This window comes from Callospermophilus lateralis, chromosome 8 (assembly GCF_048772815.1).
Source record: "Callospermophilus lateralis isolate mCalLat2 chromosome 8, mCalLat2.hap1, whole genome shotgun sequence".
Classification (NCBI taxonomy): Eukaryota; Metazoa; Chordata; class Mammalia; order Rodentia; family Sciuridae; genus Callospermophilus; species Callospermophilus lateralis.
In genome coordinates, this window is record NC_135312.1 from 54,692,386 (window position 1) to 54,709,664 (window position 17,279).

At 36.4% G+C, this 17,279-nt stretch overlaps 1 pseudogene; it reads left to right on the plus strand.

Annotated features, from left to right (window-relative positions):
• Positions 1 to 8,420: 8,420 nt before the first annotated feature.
• LOC143406048 (tripartite motif-containing protein 75 pseudogene) lies at positions 8,421 to 9,844 on the plus strand (annotated as a pseudogene).
• Positions 9,845 to 17,279: the final 7,435 nt, after the last annotated feature.

A 17,279-nucleotide genomic window follows, 5' to 3' on the forward strand; every position in this document is an offset into this window, starting at 1 on the left:
TTATTTATAAGAATACCTAATGATTGTTTGTGTTTCTGTGGTATCAGTTGTAATGTCTCCTTTTTGATCTCTGATTTTATAGATTTGAATCTGCTCTTTCTTCTTGGTTAGTCTAAATAATGGCTTTTCAATTTTATTTATCTTTTCAAAACACCAAAACTTCGTTTTACTGATATTCTAGTTCGCTGATATTTTTAATTTGAATTTTATTTATTTTTACTTGGAACTCTGCATTTTCTTTTCTTATGCTAATTTTGGGATTAGTTATTGCTTTTCTAGTTTCTTGATAATTAGGCTGTCTATTTTAAATAGCTTTTTTATTGTGTTTATCTCTCAGTACTGACTTTGATGTATCCCATAGTTTTAGTGAACTGTGTTTACATTTTCATTTGTTTCAGGAAATTTTTAATTTTTTGACTTCTTCATTGATCCACTGATTTTTCAAGAATATATTGTTTAGTTTTCTAGTATTCATAGAATTTCTAAAGTTCCTCTTATTGCTGAATTATAGTTTGATTTCATTGTGATCCAAAATTTACATGATTCCAATTTTAAAAAGTTGGTTGTCGCAGTCTGGCTGGGCACAATTCAGGAGCCACTTGTCAAAAGAAACTAACTTTATTTTTAGAACCACACAAGCCAAACAAAACAGCTCCTCAGGAAAAAACCCTCAGAGCCCAACTGCCACCACCGGCTTCCCACAAGCCCCACTCCCCAACCACCAGCCTCCACACCTCCCACAATCCTCTTCCTCTTGAGGCCGATTGGCTGGGTCACATGGGTGGAGCCAAAAAGTCCCCCAATGAGCAGCTCCGTGGCCTGAAAGGGCAGGGAAACAGCCCAATGAGCTTCACTGCAGAGGAGCCAATCAGCTAGATGTTGCTGGGGCTGCTGTGAGCCAAACATCAGCTGGCAGTCTGAAAGTTTGCTGGGGCCCCTTCAGCTCATCAGCTGGCAGTCTGAAAGTTTGCTGGGGCCCCTTCAGCTCATCAGCTGGCAGTCTGAAAGTTTGCTGGGGCCCCTTCGGCTGTGGCACTCAACATCTCCCCCTCTCTGTTTAAACAACAAGCATGTGGCTTAGGGACTGTGCCTGCCTTAGGTTGTCCAATAGTACATATGGTCCTTACCCATTATCGGATGAGCTGACCTCAAGGCATCAGCCTCCTGTCTTAGGTTGGTACCATAGTAATTGGATCTTACCCGTCACTGACTACCAGTCCAGTATACAGCCACACCTGTGTAGAGGTCTTCGTACCAGCGGGGGGGGTGAGGTTCTTTGCCTCACCTCTGTTGGCCCCCAAATTTTAGCTGAACGATCATGACAAGCAGAAGGGAGGAAGATACACCAAGCCAGCTGACGGCTCCTTTTGGAAAAATTGTACCACCGATGACACCATCAGCATAAATACCCCAACACTACCAGAAGTCGCTGCACCAACAGATAGTTCACAATGCATACAAGTGAGTTCACAATGCATATAAGTGATACATAGTCCAGGCAAGTTCTGCAAGCAGTTCAGTGATGGCTACTGCAGAAGCTGTAGATTGGTTTTATCTTTGTCTTCATGCACTGGGATGAAGATAGGAATTCTGGCAATAATGGCTAAAGAAAATTATATAACATTATATAACATTCCAGAAGGCACTAAAAGAAAACAATTTTCTTAACAATTTACATTGTCTTCACTGAAGATAGGAATTCTGGCAATAATGGCTAAAGAAAAAATTATGTAACATTCCAGAAGGCCCTAAAAGAAAACAATTTTCTTAATAATTTACATTGTCTTCACCGGCACTGGGATGAAGATAGGAATTCCGGCAATAATGGCTAAAGAAAAACTATATAACATTATATAACATTCCAGAAGGCACTAAAAGAAAACAATTTTCTTATTAATTTACATTGTCTTCACCTTGTTCCTGATCTTGGAAGTAAAGCTTTCAACTTTACTGCATTGAATGTGATGTCCGATATGAACTTTTCACCTGTGACCTTTATCATGTTGGGGCAATCTCGCTCTATTTCTCAATTGTTGAGAATTTTTGCATCTATATTCATATATATATATATATGTATATATATATATATATATATATATATATATGTATGTATATATATATACACACACACACACACATACACACACACACATACATATATATATATATATATATATATTTTATCATTAAAGGGTGTTTAATTTTGTCAAACACATTTTCTTCATATATTGAGAAGATCATGTAATTTTAAACATAATTTGTTGTTGTAGTGTATTACGTTAATTGATTTTTTTAATTTTTAAAACTTTTGTACTTATAGATGGACAGAATGCCTTTATTTATTTTTACATGGTGCTAAGGATTGAACCCAGTGCCTCACACATGCTAGACAAGTGCTTTTGCCACTGAGCTATATAGCCCCAGCCCACATTAATTGATTTTTTTGTGTGTGTGTTGAATAATCCTTGCATCACAGATAAATCCTATGTGGCAATGTATATGGTCCCTTTAATATGCTTTTGAATTTAGTTTGTCAGAATTTGTTGAGGATTTTTGCATCTATATTCATCAGGGATATTGGTTTCGAATTTCTATTTTTTGTGGTGCTTTTGTTTGGCTTTAACATCAAGGTAACACTGTTCTTACAAAATGAGTTTGGAAGTATTCCCTCTTCTTTGATTTTTAAAATAAGTTTGAGAAGGATTAGACATTAATTCTTCTTTAAATGTTTGCTAAAATTCACCAGTGTACTGGAAGTCCTAGCCCAAGTAGTAGTGTATCACATTAATTGATTATCTAATACTAGGTTAATTTCCCCAAATTAATTATCTAATACTAGGTTAATTTCCCCACAATGTAAGGATCTCCTACTACTTGATAACAAAAACAAAACAAAAACAAAAACAATGGGCTGGGGATGTGGCTCAAGCGGTAGCGCGCTTGCCTGGCATGCGTGCAGCCCGGGTTCGATCCTCAGCACCACATACAAACAAAGATGTTGTATCCGCCAAAATTAAAAATAAATAAATAAATATTAAAATTCTCTCTCTCTCTCTCTCTCTTTAAAAAAAAAACTGATTTTAAAATGGGCTAAAAACATTAAATACACATTTCTCAAAGGAAGACATACAAGTAACCAATAGGCATATTAAAATATTCTTAATATCACTAATCATCATGAAAATGCAAATCCAAACTACAATAAGATGCTACCTCATATACATTAGAATAACTACTGTCAAAAAAGAGAGGGAGCAGGGTATGGTGACACGCGCCTGTGATCCCAGCAGCTCAGGATGCTGAGGCAAGAGTCACAAGTTCAAAGCCAGCCTCAGTAAAAGCAAGGTACTAAGCAACTCAATGAGACCCTGTCTCCAAATAAGAATACAAAAGGGCTGGGGATGGAGACTTATTTAGTTGTGTAACGTGATCTATTCTGGAGAATGTTCCAGGTACTGATAAAAAATTGTCTATTCAGTAACTATTGGATAAATTGTTCTGTAAATATCTGCTAGGTTAATTTTGTTCTATGATATAGTTTAACTCTGATTTTTTGTTGTTGTTGTTGATTGTGTCAGTATGATATGTCCATTGAAGTCCCTAACTATTATTTATTGGAGTCTTTCCTTTTAGATCTAATGTTTGATTTATATTGTTATGTGCTTCAGTATTAGGTGCATATATATTTAAAATAATTTCCTCCTATTGAATTGATCACTTTATCATTATGTGGTAAACACCTTTGTCTCCCTTTATAGTTTTTGGTGTAAAATCTATTTTATCTGTTATAACTATACCTGCTTACTTTTGGTTCCCATTTGCATGGTGTATCTCTTTCCTTTCCCTTACTTTTAGTCTATGTGTATCTTTAATGATGAAGTGACTTTCTCATAAACACTATATAGTTGCTTTTTTAAAACAAAACATTCTCCCCTCCCCCCCCCCAAGAAAAACCTAGCCAGCCAATCTAAATTCTTAAGTAAAAACATACTTCTCTCATTTAAAAAAAATTTTTCCCTGATTGTTATTGTGTTCTTTTATTCTTTCTCTTTTTTTGTGTGTATGTGTAATTTGGTGGTTTTCTCTATTGACAAGTTTTCATTCTTTCCTGTTTTTATTTTATACATCTGCTGTCATTATAGTTCTTGTACTTTTATATTTTCATGATGGTATTTGTCATTCTTTCACTTTTTTTAAGAGAGAGAGAAAAAGAGAGAGAATTTTTTGTTGTTGTTGTAGATGAACACAACACAATGCCTTTATTTTTATGTGGTGCTGAGAATCGAACCCAGGTTGCGCCCGTGCTAGGCGAGCGCTCCACCGCTGAGCCACAATCCCAGCCCCTCATTCTTTCACGTCTAAAGTAGAGTTCCTTTAAACCTTTCTTGTAGTCAATCTAGTGATGATTAATTTCCTTGGGTTTTGTTTATCTGGAACAGACTGTTTTTTCTTCTATGAAGGGTACTTTTGCTGCTTATAATATTTTTGGTTGGCAGCTTTTTTCTATGATGACATTGAATATATGATATCATCCCATTCTTTCAGGCCCTGTAACATTTCTTCTGTGAAGTTTGCAGTCAATCTAATGAGGATCCTCTTACATGTGAATTGATGCTTTTCTCTTGCTATTTGTAGAATTCTCTATTGCACTTTTGATAGTTTGATTAACATATGTCTTAGGACTTTTTTTTTTTTTTTTTTTTGGTAAAATCTATTAAGGATCCTCTGAGTTACCTGGATCTGCATGTCCTATCTTTCTCAAGATTTGGAAAGTTTGTAGCTATTATTTCAATGACTAGTTTTTCTGTGCCTTTTTTTTTCTCCATCTGAAGTACCCATAATAGTAGTATAATTGCTTACTTAATGGCATCCCATAAGTTTCATAGACTTCGTTATTTTTAGTTTTTTTTTTCCTTTTGTCAGGTAATTTTCAAAGAACTGTTTTCAGCTTACAGATTATTATTTTTTATTTGATCTAGTCCTATGTTGAGGCTCTTAGCTGTGTTTTATTTTTTTATTGAGTCATTTAGCTCTAAGATCTCCATTTGTTTCTTTTTTTAATGAACTCTTTGTTGAATTTTTTCATTCAGATAATAAATTATCTTCCCTTATTGAATCATCTGTCTGTATTCTCTTGTATCTTGTTGAGTTTAGAGATCATCATTTTAAATTCTTTTTCAGGCAATTCATTGACTCTCTTTAAGATCGATTGCTAAAGAACTACTGCATTCCCTTAGAGGCATTATATTACTTTGCTGCTTCGCACTTTTTCTGTCCTTAGGTTGATATTTGCAACTCTATCAATTTTATGGGTGCCTTTTGTAGTAAAAGACTTCCTCCTGGTGATGTATCCTAGGGTATCAGCTGGGAAAGCTACATTAACTTTGGTTCCAGGTGGACACCATAGTGTAGTGTTCAGGTATCTTCTTCAGCTGAAATCACCAACAGCAATGCTTAAGATTTGTCAGTAACATAGGCTTCAGGGATTTGTGGGGTTATTCTATCAGCTGGAATACAGTTCTCTTAGGTGAGGTAGATTCTCTGATGACTCAAGGAGTGATGCACCTAGCTGTCTGTATGGAGCGTTTGTTGGTTTCCATGGGTCATATGAGTGTGGCATTGCTTTGACAGACCCATGCAGGCAAGGTACAATTGGCACAGCTGTGGAAGCAAAATACCAACATTTCTTGTGGGAGTAGAGCCACTCTGGTGGGAGTAGAGCCACTCTGGTGGGCCTAGTAGGGGATGGCACAATGTTTCCAGTAGTCCAGAAAGAGGATCTGCCTATTAGTCCAGACAGGGTACCTGCCAGTCTCTGAGGATTACACAAGTACCCTTATGGGACTTACAGGGCAGACTTGCTCAAGGCAGGCTGCCCAGCTGATTGCCAAAAGTGGGCTCAGAACCTGTGAAAGATGTAGATTTCTCCAGAAGTAAATACCTCATGTATTCATGCCCTTCGTGGTGACTGCTGTGGACCTCCTCCTTATACTTTTTTCACCATGTGAAATCTCTCTGGTTGTAGGTTGATCTGGAGATAGACAATAGATGTTGTGTGCTTACTACACCTCTTTACAGGCCATGATGTCTGTGTTCCACAGAACCTGCCACATCTCCACTATGCTCCAACTCTCCACTTCAAATGTACCAGTAAAATAGAAGTTTTTACTTTATTTTGCACCTGTTTTGTGGAGAGAAGCTTGCCAAGTATATCTAGTCAGCCACATTGCTAATGTCATCCCAATTTTCCAACTCTTAAAGATGTCAGTTTCATGGCTTTTCTTCAAAAACCTTCCAGCACACCCAGTTGATGATCATTGCCCATAAAAAGAAAAACTTGAAATCAGATGATCTGGGTTTTTTTTTAAAAAAATTAAGAAATTACCAGGTAAATTTAAAACACAGAAGAGAAACAGAATAATCAGTATTTAGTGATATTAAAAATTAAAACACTTTCTCCACATACACAGAGACAGATAATTGGAATACAGCCAGGTTTTGGCCTCCATATTCATAGAATAAAACCATATCCCTACAGTAAATAATAAATTGTATTCAGGTTACATGGAGGTAGAGAGAAGAAATAGGGAAAGCTTTCTTTTAAAATGAAGGAAAATCATCAAGAATTGCCTTCTAATTGCTAATATCTGTTCAGAAAAACAACATGGGAAACCTAAGGCTAACAAATATTCTAGATTAGTGAAAACAACAGCAAAAATCTACTCACAGAACTGAGCATGGGAAGCAAAAGTCTTATCTAGTGCTAAAGTTCTATAAAGAATATTTTTTTTAAAGTAGGACTAATATGAAACAAAACAGTGCAGTCAGAAATATTCCTTTAACAAGTAAGTAAACTTGTGGCAAATATTAATTATGCCTCAACATATTATAATTGCTTGAGACCAGAGAACATTTAACTATCTCCCTCCTTAAAGGAGATAGATAGAAATGGGTGGGGAAAAAAGAAGGAGAGAGAAGGAAAAGGGAGGGAATGAAGGGAGGAAAGCTGAGAGAGTTGAGGGGGGAAAGCATCAGTGTGTAGGCATTGAAGAAATACTAGAAAAAACATATTGGAAACTAAAGTCTAGGAGGGAATACATAAAAGGTATTTATCTTGTTTGACTTGGTCAAAAGGTAAAGTGAAAGTACATTACAAAGTATTTCCAGAGTATTTGGTGAGATTGTCCTGCATATAAAATCATTTGCTCTATGACTGTCAGTGACGCAAATATAAGACATGTCTCTTAGACTTACAGAATAAATAATGTGCTTTTTCATTTTTCTCTATTACTCTAAATAACTTAATTCTGAAATTTTAAGAAGGAGTAAATATAGATAAGATAAAGTTTTTAACTGGTGAAATTGAACATGAACCCCCTAAGAGAATACATTAAGCCAATAAAATCTAACTATGCAATTATTGGAGTGGCTAAACTCTTTAGTCCTTTGTATTCTTATTTTTGATTATTTTAATATTTGTTAGCATTTTCATAAAAAAGCAACTATAAAAAGTAAAAATTTTACAAAGCCAAATTGTTCTCTGTTAGTATACTAACTCTAGGGAACAGTTCAGGGCACAGGGAGGGGACAGGTTAAAATTCAATCCAGCATGAAATTAAACATCATCTTGAGATTATAATTATGAATTCAGTCTGATAATTAGCCATACCTCTGTGTATTATCAGGTGTATCAGGTAGATATTACTGTTGATTTGTATTTATTTTCATTTCTCTAAAGAAAAAGTGCATGCTAATAAATTTTTTTGCCCTTGGGCCCCATCTGAAAGGTAGACATTAAAGGAATAGCTTACCCTTTACTTTGGAAAAACAGAATAAACACTCTTAATATGTAGAGTACTATTATACATTTGATGAATCATCAATGAGTTATATGAATGAAATTAAATATATCAAAATTTGTTTCAGAAAAATATTAAAGAACTTGAGAGGGTGGTCATCACCCTGTAAATATTTGTACTAAGAGATTTCATTCACACACTTAGAGACTCAAGAATTGATGATGTATCACAAAATACATTCTTTTCTTGACTCTAGAAAACCAATCCTTTAGATTATGTGTCTTCAAAATATATTCTACTGGTCTAAGAGTTATTGCCTTTTTCAGCCTTTTGTTGAAAAAAAAATAGTTCAGAGCTTCTTACAGGACAACAGGACAGGAAAACAGGCCTTCTGGAGCCTTCTACTCCAGCAACTCTGAGCTGCCAAAGGCTGGAAGAGCAGTTGTGATTGGCTGCAGGCCACTGGAAGAGACTTTCTGTTGCATCTGGAATTCAAGGGTCTGCTAGGACTTCAAAGGCTGTGAGAACCAGGGAGTTCAAGTGAGACCATCTGGCTGGAGTATACCCACAAAGCCAACCTCCTAAAAAAGCCCAACTCAGTGCAGACTTTCAGCCAGTCCAATGGCGGTGACAGCAGCCCTCATAAGACTTCAGGAAGAAGTCAGGTGCCCCATCTGCCTGGATGAACTGAAAGACCCAATCACCACAACTTGTGTCGCTCCTGCATCCAGCAGTCCAGGGCAGATCCGCAAGACAGTTTCCCTTGTCCTGTCTGTTGTCATCAAGACAGTTTCCCTTGTCCTGTCTGTCGTCATCAGTGTAAAGAAAGGCACTATAGGAGCAACACCCTGCTGGGAAGGACGATTGAATTGCCAAGCTCCTCCACCTCAGCATGAGGAAGAGGAAGAGGCAGAGCCAGGACCAGATGAGCTTGTGTGAGAAACACGAAGAGGTCCTGACCCTTTTTTGTGAGGAGGACCTGGAGCTGTTGTGTTCCCTATGTGCTGGGTCCCCAGATCACCAGGGCCACTACATGAGGCCCATCAAGGAGGCTGCCTCTTATCACAGGGGAATGCTTGAAAATTACCTCAAGCCCCTGAAGAGGCAAGTGGCAGATGTTCAAAAATTAATAAGCATTCAAGGCAATAAACGCATTGAGCTGAGAGAGAAGGTGGAACACCAGAAACAGAAATTATTCTTTGAATTTGAACAACGGAACCAATTTTTAGAGCAAGGAAAACAGGCAGCTCTTGCAAGGTTAGCTGAAGAAGAGAAGGACACTGAACAGAAACTCAGTGAAAACATAACAGCATTTTCAAACTATGCTTCTGCACTCAAAGGTTTACTAAGCAGGGTCGCAGAGCACAATGTGTTGTCTGAGGTGGAACTGCTGTCACAGATTAAGCATTTCTACCAGAAGTCTGACAGTGAGGTCAGCCCACCCATCTTTTCAATTCATTTAAGGAAGGAAACTTGCAATCTTCCTCCCCAGTATTCTGCTCTGCAGAAAATAATTAAAGAATTCAAAGCAGATATATTTCTAGACCCTGAAACAGCCCACCCTAACCTGATTGTCTCTGGGGATAAAAAATGTGTCTGATATACAATGAGAAAACAAAACGTTCCTGATATTCCAACTAGATTTACATTCTACCCGGTTGTCCTGGGTTTTCCAGATTTCTATCCTGGGAGGCATTTCTGGGAGGTGGAAGTGGGAGACAGATCTGAGCGGGCTATTGGCATCTGCAAAGCCTCTCTGTCCACCAAGGCAAGGCGACCATCAGTCCAGCAGGGATGCTGGAAGCAACTGAATGATGGCTATGAAGCTCCAGGAGCTGTTCCAGACCCTCTGCTGTTAGACGTGAGAGCCAGAGGCACTGGCAATTTTCCTGGACTGTGAGCTGGGTGAGATCTTCTACAATATGCCTGAGAAATCTCACATCTGTACTTTCACAGACACTTTTACTGAACCTCTGCGTCCTTATTTCTTTATAGGACCTGGTTCAAAACCTCTCAGAATCTGTAAGGGAACAGATTGTGAATGAAAAAGCTCCCCAATAGGCTGAACCATTTTAACAAAATTCTGGGTTTTTTTGTTTGGTGCTAAAGATTGAACCCAGGGTCTCCTGCATACTAGGTAAGAGCTCTGCCATTGAGCCACATCTCCAGCCTTTTCTGTACATGAATTGTTTTACGATAAACTTCTCAGAATTACATTTCACTTTTCTTTTGTTTTCCATTGATTTTTTTTCCCTTGTGGGAGTCTAACCCACATGTTAGGCAAGTGCTCTAGCTTGCCATAGAGCTCCATCCCCAGTCCCATATTTTTATCTCAGTGTTTTGTTGGAAATCTCAGAACTGTTAGAAATAGCTATAATAAGAGGGAACATTCTAATCCTGTTTCTGATGCTAATGGGAACAGGTCTGGAGTTTCCTTAATAACTTTTTCTAATGTATTTTTAATCTTTTTCATTTAAATTCCAAAGTAAGGGCAGTTATATTTTATGCGGAAGGCAGGCACTATACATTTTTTTTCCTGGTGGTATTAAGGTTTGAACTCAAGGGTGCTTTACCATTTTTCATTTGAGATAGGGTCTCACTAAGTTGCTGAGGCTAGCCTATAATTTGTGATCCTCCTGCCTAAGCCTCTCAAATTGCTGTGATTACAGAAGTGCAACACCATGCATGGCTTTTAATTGACTGAAACTTTTCCATTATATTATAATAATATAAGTTTTGTTATGAATTATCAAATTCCTGATTAAGATTTATTCCCATTCCCCATTTTTTTTTTGTTATTATAATCATTACAGCCCTGATTTTTTTTTTTTTTTTTTTGGTACTGGTATTGAACTATGAGCAGTTTACCAAAGTTGCTGAGGCTGGCTTTGAACTTGGGATCTTCCTGCCTCAGTTTACAAGCCACTGGGATTACAGGCGTGTGCCACTACACCTGGCTCCCAGCGTTCCCCGCTACCCGCCACACCTTGTTTTGAGACACACGGTCTTCCTAAATTGCTGAGGTTGGCTACAAACTTGTGATCCTCCTTTCTCAGTTTCCTAAGTAGTTGAGATTACTTCCCACTGTATGTTAAAACTGGTTCTTATATTGGGGGAAGGTGGGGGTAGGGTATAGTTTAGTTGGTAGAGTTCTTGCCTCACAGGTACAAGGCCCTGGGTTCAATCCCCAGCACCACAAAAAAATAAAAATAAATGAAGAAGAGATTATCACTGGGCACTAAGTTAGAGTTAGGCACCAGAAGTTCTGATGTGCTACTGCAGAACAGGATGGTTACAGATGATGACAATGTGCAGTACATTTCAAAACGCTAAAACAGAATATGAGTTTTCATCATAAAAAAATGATAAATGAAGAAATGGGTATGTTTAATATGATTTAAATCTTATACAGTGTATAGCTATGTAACTGAAGCATCACATTGTACCCTGTTTATCAGTTAAATGAATTTAATATTAAGGAAAAGAAACCTCTAGTTCTTGGTATATAAGAAGGCTGTTGGTCATTATGTTGTAGTTTAGTCCAAAGGATTGAACCCAGGGGTACTTAATCACTAAGCCACATCCCCATCTGCTTTTTGAGACAGGATCTTGATAAGTTGTTTAGGGCTGCACTAAATTGCTGAGGCTGGCTTTGAACTTCTGATCCTTTTGCCTCAGCCTCCAGAGCTCCTGGGATTACAGGTATGCAACATGGCACCTGGCCTTTTTTTTTTTTTTTTTTTTTTAATTTGTAATAGTGCTGGAGATTGAACCCAGGGCTTTGTGCATCAAGCACTCTACCAACTGAGCTATATCACCAGCCCTTCATACCTGGCCTCTTTCAAAAAAATTTTTATTGTTGCATTATAATTATATGTAATAGTAGAATTCATTGTGACCAACTCAGAACCAAAGGTGGAATGTTCTCTCTGATATGCGGATGCTGACTCATGATGGGGTGGGGGAGGTTCCCCTGATTAGACAAGGGGGAGTGGGGGGAAGGAGGGAGGGATGGGAATGTTCATATAGGAATACGGGGCCAGTGTAACTCCACATCATGTACAACCACAAAAATGGGAAGTTATAATCCATGTATGTATGAAATGTTAAAATAAAAAAAAAAGGAATTGTAAAAAAAGAAAAAAATAGTTCAGTCATCAATCTTAATTCTTATGAAATAAATTATTCATTATTTTGAGTGCATAATATTTATTTATGTTGCTTTTATAAAGTTATAAAATTTTTACTCCTTTTTCTTTGCAGCCCTGGGAATCAAATATAAGGCCTAGTGTATGCTGGGCAAAGTGCTCTATCTTTGAGCTAGAACCCTCAGTCCGTCTTTTTATGATTCTCCTTCATTTTAAAAGAAAGCTTCCCCTATTTATTCTCTCTACCTCCATGTAACCTGAATACAATTTATTATTTACTGTAGGGATATGGTTTTATTCTATGAATTTGGAGGCCAAAACCTGGCTGTATTCCAATTAGCTGTCTCTGTGTATGTGTGGGAATCACGTTTCAGTTTTGCCTATATGTATGTCTAATCATCCCAACGTCATTTTGCTGGAGTCTCTTCTTTGCCCACAAGTTTTCAGTGCAATATATTTAGCTTTATTTTTTAAGAGAAAAATAGTACCTTTCTACCTGTACATTTTTTACCAAACCTTTTAAAAGAACAATCTACTTCAGAAATTTTCTGTGTCAAAATATGGAGACCTAGTTTATAAATTTAAAGTGTTTAATAGACATTTCTTGACTCTCTGTGTCACATATTGAATAAAATTCCCACAATTTAAAGTATCCTCTATTATGAACAAGCTATGTTTTTTTTGCTAAACATGTTATCACATCAAACATCCTAGTATACTTATTTGCATATATTTTATGTTTCATAGAAGACATTCTAATAAGTGAAAATGTTAGGAAGGGTGCCTATTTGCAATGTCAGTGGTATTTTCAAATTGTTCTCAGAATTTGACAACAAATTATTGACAATCATCCATATCAATATATAACCATCCTTGCCAACATTATTTACTGTGACTTTAGTGATTGCCATTCTGTGAGGTGAAAAATTGTACTTACCTCCTGTTTTAATGTCTTTGATTTAATCATCATTAAATCAGACCTTTTAGCATTTTGTATTATAGACAGATTTTTGTATCTTTACTTATTTTTCTATTTGAAAAGTGTTTTTCATCTTTATTCTTCACTCTGTCCTTAGCCTGCTGTACAGCCTCTCTTCTTTCCCACTTAACTTTTTATGTACATATTTACATTTATTTATTATCTATATTATCAAAATGAAAATTTTCTGAGAGCAGGGACTTATTTATTTCATTTTATTAGTGAATTTTAGAGTCATACATAATAGTTGGATTCATTCTGACAAAAATGCATGGTATTTGATTTACACCATTTTAGTTCCAATACCCTCCTTCTCTCTTTTCCTGCCTCCCCCTATGTTCCTTCTTTTACTCTACTGGTCTTTCTTTCATTTGATTATTTATTTTTATTGGGGCTTTATAGATATATTTAAAGGTGGAATTCACTATGGCATATTTATACATGCACATAGCATGATTTTGTAAAATTCATTCCACATTATATTCTTTTCTTATCCTTCTCCCTTCGTCTCAATCACCTTCTACTCCACTGATCTTCCCTGTATCTTTATGATATCTGATTCCCCTCACCTGCCCCCCACTCATGCCTTCCCCCCTTTACTTTGCTCCAAGGTCCACATATAAGGGAAAACATTTGACCCTTGATTTTCTGGGTCTGGCTTATTTCACTTAGCATGATGTTCTCTATTTCCATCCATGGGCCAGCAGATGCCATAATTTCATTCTTCTTGGCTTTCATGGCTGAGTAAAACTCCCACTGGGGGATATATAACACATTTTCTTAATCCATTCATCTATTGATGGGCATCTGAGTGGTTCTGTGATTTGGTTATTGTGAATTGTGCTACTATAAACATTATGCTGATTTTAGGGGTTTTATTTTTATGTTCTAGAACAGGGATTATTAAACAATAGCTATGGGACAAATGCAGCCTGCTACATACAATAAAGTTTCATTGCAACACAGTCATGCTTATTGCATGATGTGCTGTCTATGGCTGCTTTCATGCTAAAATACGGAGTTGAGTAGTTACAAGGAAGACCTTAATATTTGCACAACTGAAAACGTTCACTATCTGGTTCTTTATGGGAAAAGTTACCAAATCTTAGTCTAGAAAAATACCACACCATTTGTGAAATGAATAAAAGAAGGAGAAAGAACATGATAAATAGATTAGCAGATGGATTATTTTCTTTATTTATTAAGGATATTAAGGTAACCATTCATTTTTTGCCCTACATATTACTGACTTTAAGATTTCTGTTTGACTTTCAGACTGTAACTTGTAAGTTTTAATATGGTCATATGTGTTCTTCATACAAATCAATTGAAATATTTTTTGTAGCCTCATATTAAATTGTTGAAAGAAAGTATATTCTTTAGGTGCTAAGGGGGAAAAGGCATTTTTAATAGCAGGGTACTATTCAAAATGTATTAAATAAATTAAGCTTATATCAATTAAGTTTTCTATGTATTATTTCTACTTGATCTTCCCCTCTAGTATATATAACATCACCCAGACATCACCATTTCTATTACTTCTATCAATTTTTATTATGTTCCTCTTTATTATAATACCTGTCTAAATTGGAGAAATTAGAAAATAATTTCTAATGATGGGAGGGGAGGGAGGGGAGGGGGGATAGGAAGGGCAGCAGAATAGACATTATTATTGCTGTATGTACATAGGTGACTGTATGACCAATGTGATTATGGAACCTGTACAATCAGAAAAATGAGAAATTATACCCCATTTGATTCAAATGTATGAATTGTAAAGATCATTGTACTGTTATGTGTAACTAATAAAATAAATTTTAAAAAATAATTTCTAATTATTAATCTAATTACAACTTCTCTTGGTTTATTTTCAAGTAGTTTCTATTCTAATAAAAATCAGTAGATATAGGAAAGTTTGAAATTTTTTTTCTTCTACAATAAATTGCAGCAATTTCTTTCATTTTCATTCCACTCAAAATAATAGTAATAGTTTATTCACCTTTTCTGCTACAGTAAAACTTTGCAAATTGCATATCCTGTGAGTGTAAGTGCATCCACAATGCTTTAGCATAATCAGGATTAACTGTTCAGAATTTCTTATATAAATTAACAATTACGATTATCAATCTTTCAAGTTTTACCTTCACACCTGGTTATAAGGATGATTAAATGAGATTATGCTTGAGAAATTATTTTATCAACTCTTGGGCAAATACAAATGTATGTTTTGATGATTTTTCTCATCATGGCTCATCTCCTTACTGCAGTGGAAGAATACAGTTTTCTTCCCTTAACATGTTCTGTTAAACATGTTAAACATGTTCACCTAAAATGGTGAGCCACAGGAAATAACTCATAGTCAAAAGAATTTCTGATGGCTCTGTGTTCCATCTTTCAATTTAGAGGAATATAATACTTGACCAGGAATGAGTTATACATTTGTGGATGGCTCATCTGTGGCCTTTTGAAAGACAACTCCCTGCCAGAGGACAATTTTAGCTTAAGGTGAAACTTATCTGAACTTAGATGAGAACCTGACTTCTGAAGCTTTGGGGAAAGAAAACACAAGTCACGTGTTTTAAATTTCTCCCAAGAAGAAGAAAAAAAATTTCCATATAAGTTCTAATTATAAAATAAGATTCTTTAATAATCTCATTAAAGATTACATTTTTCTTTATGAAATTTCCAAAAGGAAAGTTACCTCCTTGAGGTCATAAGCATGACTTTAGACCAGGTCAACAAGGTCCACACACGTCTTCCAGACATAACAACAGTACAGTCCCAAAATCCATCAGTGAAGACTCTGTGGGTGACATCAGGACCTTGATGTTTTCTAAACTAGGTCTCTTATTTTTTAGTAAATGTAGGTTCAGTGCCCTTGCTTTTAGGGCATATAACATTCTTAAAACCACACACACAAAAAAAATGTTATTTGAATACTAACGGGAAAAAAAAACTATAAAACAAAAATTAATAAATATTTACTGGTAAAATATACTTTTTATCAGCCTTGTTATATTTAGTATTTGTAGTATTTCTATTATACTCATAACACAAAACTAGTTATAAATTAAATATTTGTCACTTTGCAATAATTTCCATCCATACATAGGAATTTGAGAGAAATCAGAGCCAAATAGAAGTTAGTTGAATTGTTTACAGTTAAATAAATTTCAAAGCTATATTATAAATATCATTTTTATATTAAGTCTTATATACAATTTAGGCAGTGGATTCATTTTAATATACTTACCACAATTGATATGAAGCCAGAAATTTAATTAGAAATTTTATCTCCATTCTTTTTCCTTGATAATTGTTTCTGTTGATCATTAAAAATGCAAGAATCCATTATCCAAAGACCTCATATATCACTCACTGATGTGCTTGACACCAGAAACATCATCTCTGTAATTGCTATCCTCTCTTTTCAGGATTTAGTGCAATGGCATTCTAGTGGTGGAGATGAACACACCCAGATAAAATATATTGGCTTCCTTAGAAACATGCCTAGTGCTTCTTGATGGAGGAAAGAATTAGAAGCTTGTTAGAGAGGGGCCAGGAGTTTTGGGAGTGGCTGCTGCAGTCTGGCTGAGCACAATTCAGGAGCCACTTGTCAAAAGAAACAAACTTTATTTTTAGAACACACACACCGCACCACACAGCTCTTCAGGAAAACCCTCAGAGCCCAACTGCCACCACCGGCTTCCCCCAAGCCTCTCAACTTCCCCCACTCCTCCTGCTCTTGAGGCTGATTGGCTGGGTTGCGTGGGCGGAGCCAAAAAAGTCCCCCAATGAGTAGCTCCGTGGTCTGAAAGGGCAGGGAAACAGCCCAATGAGCATCACCGCAGAGGAGCCAATCAGTTGGCAGCTAGAAGTTTGCTGGGGCCGCTGTGAGCCAATCATCAGCTGGCAGCTGGAAGTTTGCTGGCAGTTGGAAGTTTGCTGGGGCTCCTTCAGCTATGGCTCTCAACAGGTGGCGTAGAGAACTTTAAGAAGAAAGTGTTTGCAATAGTGACCTTTCAGGGAGAGACTTACCTAACATGTTTTAAAAGATATTTGTGATCTGTTGCATGGTCACTCCCAATCACCCCTCCTCAGAAACACAGACACTTTCCATGCAACTTCAGTGAAGGTGTTTTTAGGATCTTTTGAGTATAGCACTTTGAAAGAACAGGAAAGGAAGTATATGTGCGTATAAGTGTGTGTGATGTAATAAATGGTGGGATATACAACATACATGAAATAACAACTACATATGAGAAGAAAAATTCATGGACCTTAAAATAGAAACACCTGGTGGTAGTGGCAGTTTTCAACTCTGTGCTCTTGACCTCATAGCTGTCAGCCACA